This window comes from Myotis nattereri (assembly GCF_964212035.1).
Source record: "Myotis nattereri genome assembly, chromosome: 3".
Lineage (NCBI taxonomy): Eukaryota > Metazoa > Chordata > Mammalia > Chiroptera > Vespertilionidae > Myotis > Myotis nattereri.
The window spans coordinates 119,656,839-119,672,065 of NC_138077.1; the positions used below are offsets into that span (position 1 = coordinate 119,656,839).

Sequence of the window (15,227 nt, forward strand, 5' to 3'; positions counted from 1 at the left end):
TCCCATTGTCTCCTGCTACATTGCGGGCTTGGCTTTCTTGACTATGTACCAAAGATAAGCTGATGCTGTACTGATTTCCCTCTGGGTTTTAAGGACATTTCAGACCCATTCCATTCCTTTCAAAATTATCTCCAATTTTAGAATCCAAAAGAATCTGGGCTGCTCATTTCCTAGTTGTTGTTTTTTCCTCACTTAAGCTCAATTATGTACCATTTGCATTTGGGAATAAAAGATAATGGGAGATAAGTCATCACTGGAGATTTTCGAAGGCTCCTCTGGTACAGAGGCTGTCAGTGTAGAAGCTGTTGTGTATTCGGTTTTCAAGTAAACAAGGTGTGTCTGCCTGTACATTAATTCCCAAACCATCTTCAGTGTTACCCCAATGGACTGTTTGAGCTGTTGTCCAGGAGCCAAATCTGTTTCTCTCCATTAGCCTTGGCAGAGCCCAAGTTACCCCTTTTTAGGAAAGTAACGCATGTGTGGTTGTAATGTGTATTGTGTTTTTCTGTTGTAGGGTAGGATTGTGGAGAAAATGGGGTGATTTGTTCTGAAAGAAATAATCCTAGTTCAAGTTGTTTTCATTTAAATTCATATTATACAAGAATAGATCATACACTTTTATTGTTAATCTATTTTCCTTAGCCATTAGAGCTGCCAGATTAGAGTTAGTGTAAAACAAATGAGGACATGGAGGAAGAAGTGATTCTGTCAAATGTACAGAGAACTGTAGATGGTAAGCAGCTTTGACCATTTCTTGAGATCTGTGAGCTGGCACTTCTGTTTCAGCTCATACTTCTTGTTAAGGTGCTATAATTTGTGTTGCAGTAAGATTTCATTGAAAAACACAACAACAATAGCACACCATTTTGGGGGAACATAACAGTTCCATTTTTTCATCTATGAATGACAGTTTGTATTTGAAGCATAGCCAGGATATGGCCACCATCATAAGTTAAACATAAACGGTCATGATTGATTTCCTCTTAAATTATAACATGAGACTTGAGGTTTCCTTTATTTAATGAATGACATAGATGTCCTTCACTCCTCACCCTCCAACCCCGCCTCCTGACTTGATACTCCATTTAGCGGAGCACGTTGTCCTTGTCCTGTATGAACATGGCCCTTGACCTGTCCCATTGTAGCTCCTACTAGATACAAGATCTGCAAGTGTTAGAAGTTAAGGAGCTTCAGCCCCAATCTGCCCAACCTCTCATTTTACACACAGGGAAATGAAGGGCTAAAAAGTGAAACAGGTGGGATTGTAGCCCAGTGTAGAGACCACTGTTTGCCTAAAACCCTCAGAGCTGTGGACAACTGTGTTCCCATCAGTAATATACTGCATATTTCTTTTTAGTCCCTACATGTCTCAGTCTAACTTCACAAGTAATTCATGAATACATTCATAAAAAAAAAATAGAACAATAGCCTCTCTGATGTAACAATTGAACTAACATACTCACATTAAGTTATTCGAATAGAGATTCACCGGGCAGGGATCAGACGGTTCAGACCTTTGGTTAGCCCCTGCCTGATGCCCATGGCAGCTTCTGTCTTAAATTACAGATCTTGTTCCAGAAGCCACACTCTTCACCAGCCTGGGCTAGCTCAGGGATATTAACTTGTTTGGAGTAGGTAGGGAATTAATAGATAGATTTGATTCTTTTTTAAAAAAATATATATTTTATTGATTTTTTACAGAGAGGAAGGGAGAAGGATAGAGAGTTAGAAACATCAAGATGAGAGAGAAACACAGATCAGCTGCCTCCTGCACACCCTCTTCTGGAGATGCACCTGCAACCAAGGCACATGCCCTTGACTGGAATTGAACCTGGGACCCTTCAGTCCACAGGCCGACGCTCTATCCACTGGGCCAAACCGGTTAGGGCTAGATTTGATTCTTGAGCAGCCCTATGTTTTACTGGTCCTGATCCCCAGAGTGAAATAAGAACAGAGATGAAGGTGAAAGGGCAGATTGTATGCAGGGCCAAGCAGCTGCTGTGAGTTTCTCCCAGCCTGATGAGGGGCCCTAATAGAGAGTGGAGGGGAAAGAATGAGAGAGAAAGGAGCTGGACCTGCTTCATTTTCTAAGAGCTTCAAAGCCATGCATGTTTATCTTGTGATCCCTGACTTACTCTGGGTAGCACTAGTCTGAGGCGGGGCTGGAAGAGGGAGGTAGTTACTATCTAAAATAGAAAGGTTTCAGCCCTGTTGCTTCCACGCAGGAGTTCCATGAGTCCTGCTGTTGTGTAGCTGTCTGTGGATTGGGCAGTGCACTTTGGGTCATTTCCAACAAATATCTGAGTGGGTTTAAAACACTGGATGCTTAGCATCAATTAGCAATGGATTTTTGAATCTTTAGGTCTGTTCTAAGTGAGAAAGGGCAGTCATATTGTTCAGCAAGGTTTCTAAAACAGAAGTCAGGGACTTCCTGAAGAGGTCTGGTCAAAGGATAGGCTGTCAGACATTAGGCCTGGAATGTGATGCTTTGCAAAAAATAAATAAGTTTAGGGAATTTAACACCCCTCTGGAAGATTCACGGTTGTGTGGACAGAAAAATGGTCCCAGGTTCTGCACTGAAGGTACACAGTAGCCAGTCTATCTGAGCAGGGACCTGATACCATCTGTGGAACTATGTTCTGCTGAATACGGTCATGGAGATCCAGAGTCAGGAGGACCTTGGAAAGTGCCTGTGGCCCCACGAGTCTGGGCGAGTCTCCAGGGCAAGTGTGTGTTCAGAGGAATGCTCAAACACTTAAGTAGCCAAGAGGACTAGAAGAGGTGGTGCCAAACCTGATCTTGTTATTAATGGAGGCTGCCGGAGAATGGGTTTTTGTGACATCTTGGTATAGAAGAGATAGGCAAAATGGAAGATTGCACACTTTTTGTGCCTGTTGTAACCTCTTAGGTGTAATCTGTTGCAATACCTGGTCAATAACGGTACTATAAAGTATACCCACCATGAAAGAACCCATGAATATGCTGACGACATCCTTAGTTATTATGCACTTATTAATTTTATTTAGGAAAGACTCTAAGGAACTTGGTTGATTTTAGTTAGATTAGATCTGATTTTTCATTATTTGGATAATTGGGGGGTTTCCAACATGGCATTAGCAGGGTCTCCCACTCTTCCTAGCAACCTGATATGTGGAAGAAAATGAAAGACGCGGTTCTCGACCTCTAGAGCGGCTGGGCCTGACCCTGGTCCTGGAGTGCAGCAACTTGTCTTTGGTGTTTCTTTGCTGGATGAGATAAAGTTCTTCATCCTCTGAACCAGGAAGCCAGATGGTCAGCTAAGGGGAAGAGGTCTGAGGCTTCAATTATTATCTCTTCCGAAGATTATCTGAGGAATAGATCTTCTGGAATGAAGACTCTTAGAAACTTGGGCACCTTCATACTCACTTGAGTCAGCCCTAAACTAACAGGAGATGCTGAAGAGCTCTGGCTCCCATTTTCATGCCTGCTGCACAGGTCCTAGAGATGACCTACTTGATCCCATCACTGCGAGCAGGAAGCTGAAGTTCAGAGATGTGCAGAAACTTGTTCTTGATCCCACAGCTGGTGCATGGCTTTGTGGAAACCTGGACCTTCTCTCGGGTTTTCCAGTATGCTTCCCTGCCGTGGTTCTCTGGTGCCCCTGACTTTGCCAGCAGTATTGGTAGATGTTGCCACATCAGCTTGGGAAAGGGTTGTACCATTTGTGTCTTGATTAACAGTGTATGAAAGTGTGTTTCCCCAGACTACCACCACCACCAAGTTTTATTCTTCTTTACTTTTAATTAGCAATATTTTTGTTTTTTATTACTGCCTCAAGTGCCTTCTCACACTGTTGAGTCTTTTGTCTAGAGCCAGGGGTGGGCAAACTTTTTGACTCGAGGGCCACAATGGGTTCTTAAACTGGACAGGAGGGCCGGAACAAAAGCATGGATGGAGTGTTTGTGTGAACTAATATAAATTCAAAGTAAACATCATTACATAAAAGGGTACGGTCTTTTTTTTTTTTAGTTTTATTCATTTCAAACGGGCCGGATCCGGCCCACGGGCCATAGTTTGCCCACGGCTGGTCTAGACATTGAAGGCAGGGAGTTAATGATTTATTCATTTCTTGAGCTTCTACTACATACCAGCCCCAGGGTAGGTGCAAGAGATAACAGAAGTAAATCTCAGTATCTGCCCTGGCGAAGCCCTTAATGTATAAAGAGGATATGTATTAGGGTTATTTTATATATATATCTACACTAATAAAAGAGAAAAATGGTAATTGGCATACGGCGCTACCCTTTTCATTGGCTAATCAGGGCTATATGCAGATTAACTGCCAACTAAGATGGCAGTTAACTGCCAACAAAGATGGCGGCTAATTTGCATATGTAGGCACAATGCAGGGAGGCGAAAAGGAAAGCAGGAAGAAGCCCCCTGCCACTGACAGTGATCGGAAACCCAGGGGGGAGCTAAGAGCTGGGGGCAGGGCAAAGGCGGCCCCAGGGCCGCCTTTGCCCTGCCCCCCAGCCATGATCGGAGAATCAGGTGCCTTTGCTGCCCTGGCCAGTGATAGCAGGAAGTAGGGGTGGAGCCAGCAATGGGAGCTGGGCACGGTCGAAGCTGGCAGTCCCGGGAGCTAGGGGTCCCTTGCCTGGGCCTAAAGCGGAGCCCACGATCGCGGGGCCGCTGCAGCTGCGGGTCCCCGCTGCCCGAGCCGGACGCCTCAGCCAGAGGCGTCCTGCAGGGGCAGGGGCGGAGCCCGCGTGATCGTGGTGCCACTGCTGCTGCGGGTCCCCGCTGCCCGGGCCAGACGCCTCAGCCAGAGGCGTCCTGCAGGGGCAGGGGCGGAGCCCGCGCAATCGTGGTGCCCCCCGCTGCCACTGCAGGTCCCCACTGCCCGGGCCGGACACCGAGGCCAGAGGCGTTAGGCCTGGGCAGGGGCAGAGCAGGAGATCGCGGGGAGCTAGGAGTCCCCTGCCCAGGCCTAATGCCTTGGCCAGAGGCATTAGGCCTGGGCAGGGGCAGAGCGGGAGATCGCGGCGCTGCTGCCGCTGCAGGTCCCCGCTGCCCGGGCCGGACGCCTAGGCCAGAGGCGTTAGGCCTGGGCAGGGGCGGAGCCTGCAACCGCGGGGAGCTGGGGATCCCCTGCCCAGGCCTGACACCTCTGCCGGAGGCCTCAGGCCTGGTCAAGGGGCCGATCCGGTGATCGGAGGGTGATGAGGGTCAACTCCTCTGGCCAAGGCATCAGGCCTGGGCGGGGGGCTGGGGGTCCCCTGCCCAGGCCTGATGTCTGGGCCAGAGGCATCAGGCCTGGGTGGGGGGCGGAGCCGGGAATTGGGGGGATATGATGGTCCCCTTGCCCAGGCCTGAAGCCTGGGTCAGAGGCGTCAGGCTTGGGTGGGGGGTGGAGCAAGCGATCAGTGGGAGATGGGGGTCCCCTGCCCAGGCATGATTCCTGGGCCAGAGGCCTCAGGCCTGGGCGGGGGTCAGAGCCAGTAATTGGGGGGAGATGGGGGTCCCCTGTCCAAGCCTGACACCTCTGGTGGAGGCATCAGGCCTGGGCAGGGCGCCGATCAGGTGATCGGAGGGTGATGGGGGTCTACACCTCTGGCCAAGGCATCAGGCCTGGGCAAGGGGCAGAGCCAGCAATCGGAGGGGTCTGGGGGTCCCCTGCCCAGGCCTGACGCCTGGGCCAGAGGCATCAGGCCTGGGCTGGGGGCAGAACCAGTGATGGGGGGAAATGAGGGTCCCCTGCCCAGGCCTGACGCCTCTGTCAGAGGCGTCAGGCCTGGGCAAGGGGCCGATCCTGCGATTGGAGGGTGATGGGGGTCAACGCCTGAGGGCTCCCAGTATGTGAGAGGGGGCAGGCTGGGCTGAGGGACACCACCCCACACACACACACACACACACACACACACACACACACAGCCAGTGCACGAATTTCGTGCACCGGGCCCCTAGTGTATATATATAAAACCCTAATATGCAAATAGACCGAATGGCAGAAAACCAAACAACCGGTCGCTATGACATGTGCTGACCATCAGGGGGTGTGCGTGGAACATGGCAGGTGTTGGCCAAGGTGGGATGGTGGAGTAGGTGAGCAGAGGCACCAGACCAAGGCAGGCACCAGTCACTGTCATCAGGGTGAGCCTCTGGTGGTTACTGAAAATTCTTTGCTCCTGCACACCACAGTTCTGCCCAGCGCTCACTCCTGCTTCCAGCGCCGGAGCCACCGCTTGCACCCACTGGCCCCAATCGCTCGGCACCATCAGCAGGTGCAAGCGGCAGCTGCCAGCCCCAATCACCCCTCAAGGCTTCTCCACCTCCCCCTGTTCCTGAGGGGCTATTGGGGCTGGTAGCTGCCTCTTGCACCTGCTGCAGATACCAGCGCCACCACTCGCACCCACTGCTGATGCTGGCGCCGGAGCTGCTGCTCGCACCCACTGCTAGTGCCTGGCGCTGGTCCTGATCTCTCAGCGCTGTCAGCAGGGGTGAGTGGTAGCTGCCAGCCCCGATCATACCTGAGGGCTTCTCCACCTCCCTCTGCTCCTGAGGGGCAATCAGGGCAGCAGCCACTGCTCATACATGCTGATGACACAGGCCCCACTTGCACCTGCTGCTGGCGCCAGCCGTCAGTGGGTGCAAGTGGGACCAGCGCCATCAGTTCGTGGGAGGGGCAGCGGCAGGAGCAGGGCTGCTGGCAGACAGGGGACCGGGGGCCACAGTGGGAAGGGTTAGGCGGGGGCACAGAGGATGGGCTGAGACCTGCCCCTGTGCCCACTGCAGCTTCGCGGCCCAAGTTCCTTTCAAGGTGCATGAATTTGTGCACTGGGCCCCTAGTTAATAATAATTATAGTCAGTGAAACAAGAGCTCTGGCTCTGGGCAGGCCTTTGGTGCTAGGAATCAAGTAGGAACTGAGGCTGTGGAATCTCCAGAAACAAGGTTCTTCTTCTGCTGTGTATATCTGGGGGCATGTGCAGTGACCAGGCGTTTGACCAGAGCTTTGGAAGGGACTGGAAATTTGGGAAATCTGGTTGGTGGCATTCGAGCCAGGCGAGGCTGGCAGTGACAAGACATGATGCTTCTGGTGGGGCCCTGACACCACAGACCATACCTGTTTTGTCCACTCCCTAGAACTGGTGAGCCAGCAATGCAGATGGCATCATCCCAGTGACAACTGGCTCACGTCCCCTGCCAGCAAGTGGCAGAGCCACCAGGAAATAAATCATTGCAACATACATGGTTTCTACATGAATGAATCCCAGCCCTGTAATTATAACATACACTGCATGTGTAGATCTTGGTTGAGAAGCTACTTGCATTTAGTCAGAAGTGTTTTCTCATTTGTGAGCTGTGTCTTTAGCGCCTACTGATGGCTTCAGATTTGAAGGGTGGTTAAAAACTTCTGCTACAGAGACGGTGCTTTTCAAATCAGAACCCTCATATTGTTCAAAGGTGCTAAGGAAGTAATATTGAGTAATGAAAGGTTTCTCCCTTCCTCTGAAAAAAGAAACAAAACTCTTTCTAATGTAAAAGATTTCAGTGTTTGTTTCATTTTTCATTCTGGGTATTTAACCAGAACACCTGCAGGAAACAAAACTATTTTTCACTATTAATAAAAATGCTTTAAAAGGTATTCTCATTCCTTCACTGGGCTAATAGCCCAAAGAATTTTAATTTTTAAATAACATACATTTTAGGATTAAATAGAAAAAATATAGTTTGGTAACAGGGTTTCCCATGCATTCATGTGTGGAATAGTTTACCCCCCTGTATTTAAACCAGACATTGTATGTCTACCAGATAGGTTTGTTTTGTTTATTTTTATTGATTTAAGAGAGGAAGGGAGAGGGAGGGAGAGCTAGAAACATCAATGATGAGAGAGACTCATTGATTGGCTGCCTCCTGCATACCCCCTACTGGGGACCAAGCCCATAACTCAGGCATGTGCCCTTGACCGGAATCAAACCCGAGACCCTTCAGTCTGCAGGCCAACGCTCTATGCTCTATCCACTGACCCAAACCGGCTAGGGCCAGATAGGTTTTTTAAGCTTAAATTCAGCTTGGATATTTTTTTTTTCACTTTAAGTTGTGAGTTTTATATTTTTAACCATGTAAGCTGCAGTTTTTTATATACTTTTTTAAGAATAAGATGTTTCCATAGGCAGACATTTATTCCTGGTGTTCTGTTTTGTATTTCCTTTAATACTAAAAACATTCTTTTTTGAGGTGTCTAGGCTCAGAATTTTCTTTTGATAGTTTGTTTGCAGTTGGCCCCTTCTGATTCTGATATTTACTGTTATCTATATGTCAGTACTGCTGTTTTGCTCACCTGTTTATTTATGAGGAAACTCACCAATGTCAGGTATTCAGTCTGCTTAGACAGTGGTGCTGAGGGACTGAGGGTTCCTGGAAGGACCTCATTCCCCTGCTACATGTGTGCCTGGTGACCAACCCCATCTGTTTTTTGGGGGGGCTTCCCAAATGTAAGATAAGCCCAAGCCCAGCTTTTCAAAGGCATTGAATTATAAGAAACTGTGCTTCATTGTGCACTTCTCTCTCACCCTTGCCCTGCCTGCCCAAGTGTTCCCCTCCCCTCAGAGCTCAGCCAGCTCTCCCCTGCCCTCCAACCTCAGGGCTTCGCCCCCTTTCTACAGTATTTTGGGTCTGTACTCTTGGTTGGGTTGTGAATTGTGTGCGCTCTGCGACAGCTTCTTTATATGTCCGAATCGCTGCTTGACCTGTTTGCTGACCTAGCCCTTTGCCACCTCCGCCCAGGCTCTGGAGCTGGCCACGGGCCCGCTGCCCCAGGCGCTTGCTGGGCCTCTGTTCTCCTCCACACGCAGCCTGGCTGCTTCACAGGGCCCTCTCCAGGTGCTTGCCGAGAGTAGAAGCCGCATGCATTTTCAGCTCCATTCCAGAGTGAGGCATCCCATCCTGTCTGGTGATTTGTGGCTTATTGGGCGTGGCTGAGGGTTGAAGGAAAAGCTGTACAAGAATGATTTATTAATCACAAGTAACTTGTGAAGCCAGAGGGTCTGGTCAATTCAGTGCAGCTTATGAGCATTGGCAGGTCTAGATGTCCTGTTCTACAGAGCTCTTATGGCCTATAGTTCAGGATTACCTCTTCCTAAGTTATTATAATAGAGAATCCCCTGTGAAACTTCTGTGACTTTCTGATTGATCTCATAAGGGTCCTTCAGCTGCCTTTGGTTTGCATTAGAAGTTTGGTTATACAAGAAGGACAGTCCATCAACAACACAGTCAGTAAATAATAACTTCTAAGGGTTTCCACAGCCAAGACAGCATGCTTAAGGTAGGGGCAGAGCTGGTTGAAATGTTGTCTCAGATTTCAGGGAGCATTTGGCCAGATCATGAAAAGCTGAGAGAACATTCCAGGCACAGGGGCAGTGTTCTGGCTCATGAGGAAGAGCCTTGTCACCTGTCGTCCTTCTCTGTTGGCCACTCAGTCAGACTGCAGGGCCTCACCCCAGCTGTGCCTTTCTGCCTGGTGACCACAAAAGCCCACAGCTCTCAGAACCCTGGGTCCACCCTGTCCATGACCTTCAGGTCACAGGAACTGAGGCTACATTTCCCCTGGCATAAGCCAGGTGTCTTGTCTCATATACATAGGGATGGGCCAGGGTGTTCACTGCAGCTCTGTTTGTAATAGCAAAAGACTGCCCCCCCCCAACACACACACACACACACACACACACACACACACACACACACCAGAAACTAGTGGTCAGTTATGATATGCCCATATTAAGAAATACTCTGCAGCAGTTCAAAAAGAACAGGAGGTTTATGTGTGTGCACAGAAAAAGATCAACTGTTACACAAAAGAAGCAAATTATACAATAATATCTACGATATGATCCCACTTAAGTAAAATGAAGTATCAATTATATATTTCTGATGTCATATAAGTGTGTAAATGCACACACATAAGGGTTTGAAAGGACTATGTCAAACTAAGAATGGTGAAAAGAAGTGGGATAGGAGAGGAGGGTGATGAGGATGAGTTTCACTTTTTTCTCTATTATTATTTTTTTTTATAATGGGAGTATCTTCATAGTATGTTTTTTAATGAAGAAAGGTAGGGCAGGAACACAGGCAGGTGGGTGGCCACACTCTTGGTAATAATGACAGGTAATAGAACTTAATTATCACTTTTTGTGAACAATTTGGAATTGTCATGTTACTGTGTAATTGATTTTCTTAAAAATGAACAATAAATTTAATAAAATAAAAGAAATAATGACAGGTAGATTGCTTGGCTAGAATGGATTCTGTGTTTGATAACAGTGTTTTCCATGGATTCATGTGTGAATGTGTGATATCAAACAAGCTACAAAGCTACATCTGTGTCATTCAGGTCATTTCAGTCACCTTAATCTTTAAAAGGAGAAGATAGTCGAAAACACAGATTTCAAATGTACAGGTTTCATTTTCAATATCAATTATGTTCTGTTTCTACTTGATTCATTTAAAAGAGTTTCTGACCTTTTTTAGGATTCATAATTCTTCTTGTTATGTAGTTTGAAGCATTGGGCAAGATTTCCTATTTGGATTGGCCATTGTTTCCAGTGTGGATGATTTCAGTATTTTGGCATTGCAAAAAATACCACAGTCAGATCACTGATGAGTACAGGACCTTTGGAAACAAACCATTGTTGGGCCTGGAATGGTTTTCAGATTGACAGCTGTTTCCAGTGAGCCTCTGTTGTTTTCACCTCTCTAGGAAATTCTTTGATGCTGTCCAAATATCAGTGGTACCCACTATACCAAAGGCTTGCAGCAGCTTTCCTGTGTTGAGGTAAATTTGTTTGAAGCCAACCTCAGACTTAAATAGAAATGACTCAAATAGAAATGATTATGGTAGGTATCGAAAACTGTCTAGTAATTGCTCTTTCTCGAGTCAAGTGGTGTCTGAGCTCCTTGTATGGGGACAGTCAAGTGCAAAAGGCAGCTCCAGCTGGCTGCTGACCTCTTCCTTGGTGACAAGCTGACTTGCAAGTGGAGTTCTAAAGCCAGAATGGACTAGGAGGGGCTTGAAATCTTCTAGTACTTCCTGGATTCTAGAGAGGAATTGTTTGTCTCTGAATGACAGAGATCTGTGTTAAGCTTCCTGTGCCTCGCTTTCTAGAGCCCCTGTACATCAGCTAGGGACTTCTCTGTAGTACTCATACTTACTGACCAGTGTCTTCACACACCTGAAGACTTCCTCAGACTGTTTCTCTAAATCGAGAAACAGTCTCAGGACTGTTTCCAGACTGGTTCTCTAAATCGAGTCCCAGTTTCTTGAGCATTTCTTACTGAGCCCCCTTCTGGTCCACCTCTCCTGATTCCCTGTGTGACCAAGTGCCAAGCACATTGTGTGCGAGCTGTTGTGTTCCCAGAATGGGCTTACTTAGTTTGTATCCCTCCCAGTCCTCAACAGAGAATATGCCAGTGGCAGGAATAACAGGACCTCCAAACCCAGGTCCTACATGAACTGTCCTCTGGGCCACAGCTGGAGTGGTAGTAGGCACTGACAATGGCAACTAGACTGCCAGAAAGTGCTGCACTGCTCAGTGTGGATGATATGGAGGTTCTGTCGGTTTATACAAGACCCTCATGCCCATGGGCTGGAGGGATGGGAGAGACTTCGTAAAGAGGGGTGTTGAGGCAGCCTTCTAGGACTAGAATGGTTTGGTTCAGTAGGGAGCTGTGTCTCAGGAGGAACCCTTCCAGGCTGGCCAGGAAGGGGAAATAGGCCCAGAGCCACTGGGAATGTGCAGGTCACCTGCTTATAGAATAGAAAAGGTAGCCCCTCGGTGACAGTCAGAAGGAGGCAGCTCCAGTTGGCTGGGGTGACAGCGGTGCCATCTTCATTTCTCCTTTTAGTTAAAGTTGGGAGCTATTCCCTCAAATTCAGAAAATGTTTTATTGAATAACTGCCTTGTAGCAGGGATTGAGAATAAAATACAAAGAGAGGTAAGGTGGGCCCAGCATTAAGAAGGGACAGGCACAGAAGTCCTTACAACAGTGTAGAGTTGCACTACATCACATAGGGAGGGTCCCTGAGGCACCCAGGAGAAAATGGCTCACCTGTGAGGCCAGCCAGGCTTTGCCAAGGAGTTGACAGTTTGGTGCCATCCTAAGGATATAGGATAACAGAGGTTTTCCAAGTAGTAATGGTGAGCAGGAACAGTTGGAGTGGAACATGGGCTCCCGGGTAATAAAGCACACGTGTGTGGGCGAGCACAGGGCATGCAGCGGTGCAGGCGTGCAGAGGTAAGGTATGTTCTGGGACTCATTGAGGCCCAGGGGAGTAGGTCTGTAGAGTGGCCAGGCTGGGAAGGGAGTCCCACAGCAGATTCGGAAGGGTTTCATTTGTCAAGTGGAGTTCTGTATTGTGCAAAGCAGAGACTTAGCAAAGATTTTTAAACAAAGTCAAGTGACATACTTTGGATTTCTCTTCCAGGGTTTGACTAGGGAAAGAGATAGAGTGAGGGAAATTGGTATCAGGCAAGCTATTGGGAAGCTCTTACAGTACCCCTGGTCATAAGTGGTGAGGGTTTGAACTGAGGTACTGGGGAATGGGATTTTTTTCCTAGAAGTCATTTCCACAAAGTTGAAAATAAAAGGATGGAAAAAGGTTTTCTAGCACACATGAACCCAAGGAAAGGTGGCATAGCAGTAGTTTTATCAGATGAACAGAATTGAAAGCCAAAGAAAATAATTGAAATAAGGGGAACTTGGGGTTGCCTTATAAAACAGCTTCAAAATTTAGGAAGCCATTTCTCAAGTGGAAAATAGGAATTGCTTGCGGGTTAAATGTGGGGAGTGAAGCAGGGGAGATGTTAAGGATGCCTGAGGTCACAGCTTTGAGGATTGAAAGGACAGCTTGTGCCACCAATGGATGTTAGAGCTCCAGGAGGTGGAGACAGAGTTGAAAAAGGACCAAGCTCACTTCTGGATGAGATGCTCATGTGATATTCCCAATGAGATAAAAATGCATGTGCCGGGCTCAGGTGAGCGATCTAGGCTGGAGATGATTTCAGCATCCTCAGCTATGCCATTGAGGTTGAATAAAACCATGCAAGAAATGCTCCTACAGCATGACCGGGAGGGTAGAAAATGAACAGAATGCAGGGAGGGTGAAGCATCTGGCTTTAAGTGGTGGCATAGCATTCAGAGCACAGGACCCCGTATGTTGTGTGGTGGAGACATATGGATTATTCCGAAGGCCATACCCTTTTATGGTTCTAGTTAGTCTCAACTATGTTGAGTCTAGTCGTTGTTGTTTCCTGCAGGGGCACCCCAGAGCACAGAGTGGCTGGAGAGGAGAAGCTCTGGGCAGATATTCTGCAGTTCTTTGGCCACTAACTCTTAACAAGAAGTCTCTCTTGCTTGGCCATGTTCAGTGCTTTGGACAGAGGAAGTGACATCAGAGCATATCTGGAAAGCTTTAAGAGGGGTGCAATTTTCAAAGGAGTTTAAAAGGGAGGAGCTACTTAGTGTCAAGGGAAGAACCAAGGCGAGTATCCATGGAGGGGCCCCTGGGTATCCTGGTGGTGATGGCATGCAGCGGGTTTCTGGCAGGCACCTTGGTGAGGCCCTTCCACCGGCAGTCAGACATTTGAGAAGTAACAAATGGTTGCTTGGTTAGGACCCAAAGCTGGTTCATGGCTCTCGGTACCATCATTGTTTGTAGCCACAAGAAAAATAATGACTTAGAGGTGGCCTGGTGTACTGAAGTATACTTTAAGCAAGTTTGCCGTTTTCAGGTGCTTGTAATAATGCATTGCTGGCAGGGACTCCAGGTGGACTGTGTGCTGCTACACCTGCAGGGGAAGTGATCAGCCTGATTTTAAAAGCCATGAGCGAAGCAGTGCACCCAGCTAGTATCATCACCTTGATGCCGGCTGCATGAACAGGTCATGCCCACACTGTGCCTTGAAGTGTGCCCCTCGCTATTTCTGACTCCTGGGATGTTTGGAGAACTTCGTGTGCTGGGGCCCAGCTCAGTGTTGAGCCGGGTTTGAACTGAGAAATTATTTATCTCCTCTCAGCTATAACCACAACTAGTATAGGTGTCAAATGTCAGCATTCATTATTGAGCAGGGCATCAGAAAATGCAGGCCACACCTGCTCCCAGCATGGGGAGAAGGGAAGGAGTGCGTGCCTGAGTCTGGACTACAGCCTCTGTCCTTTGAAGGTCAGCTTGTGGACATGCTTATTTGCTTCTCAGACTTTTCCCCAACTAAAGGGAGAAAATTTATTAAGTCTATTAAGCAAGATACACAGCCACCTGCCAGAGAAAGGAGAGGACAAGTGGGAAAGCTGCCACGGGTCATCCCTTTATTATTTTATTAATGACTGCAAAGGGACCACTTTTCTGACATGGTGTGAGGCATCTGAAGTTGAGCCACCGGTCTTGGAAACTTTTCCTAAGCAGAGGACCTTAGAAACTGTTTTCAAGTGTACTGGCCTTGAGAGCAAGTGGTCAAGGTCTAGCAATGGTGAGAATGGTCCGACTTGAATTTACTATTTAATGAAATACCTTGTCACAGAAACCAGCCCTACCACACCCAAGCAGGAGGAAGCTTCAGATCTACTGCAAATGATTTCTAACTTAACCTGCATTATTTAACACCCTGAACCTACACTCTAAAGACAAAATAAATCTCATAGCTAACAAAGTAAGAATGTTTTCAAGCATTTGATTTTTAAAATTTTTTTTTAAGAGTAGAGAGCATCACATCTCAAGGATTATTTTTTTTTAAATATATTTTATTGATTTTTTTTTACAGAGAGGAAGGGAGAGGTATAGAGAGTTAGAAACATAGATGAGAGAGAAACATAGATTAGCTGCCTCCTGCACACCTCCTACTGGGGATGTGCCCGCAACCAAGGTACATGCCCTTGACCGGAATCGAACCTGGGACCCTTGAGTCTGCAGGCCTACGCTCTATCCACTGAGCCAAACTGGTTAGGGCGCATTTGATTTTTTTAAATATTCTCCAAGCGAGGCCTCCCCCCTCTTCTGACAGAGCCTCTCTTGCTGCTGCTCTTGCATTTGCAGTGGGATTGTGGTGAATGGCGTCACCCAGTCACCTCAAGGTCCTGCTGACTCAAGTGAGAGGCCTCTGGCTACTTGGTGGCCCATTCTCTCTCTCTCTCTCTCTCTCTCTCTCTCTCTCTCTCTCTCTCTCTCTCTCTCTCTCCCCTTGTGAGTTCCCCTCGC

General features: G+C 47.7%; 1 protein-coding gene across 6 annotated transcripts in view; it reads left to right on the forward strand.

Moving 5' to 3' along the window:
• The window catches only part of DUSP22 (dual specificity phosphatase 22), a 59,952-nt gene that overhangs the window by 18,066 nt on the left and 26,659 nt on the right, over positions 1 to 15,227 (forward strand). The window lies entirely within an intron of this gene.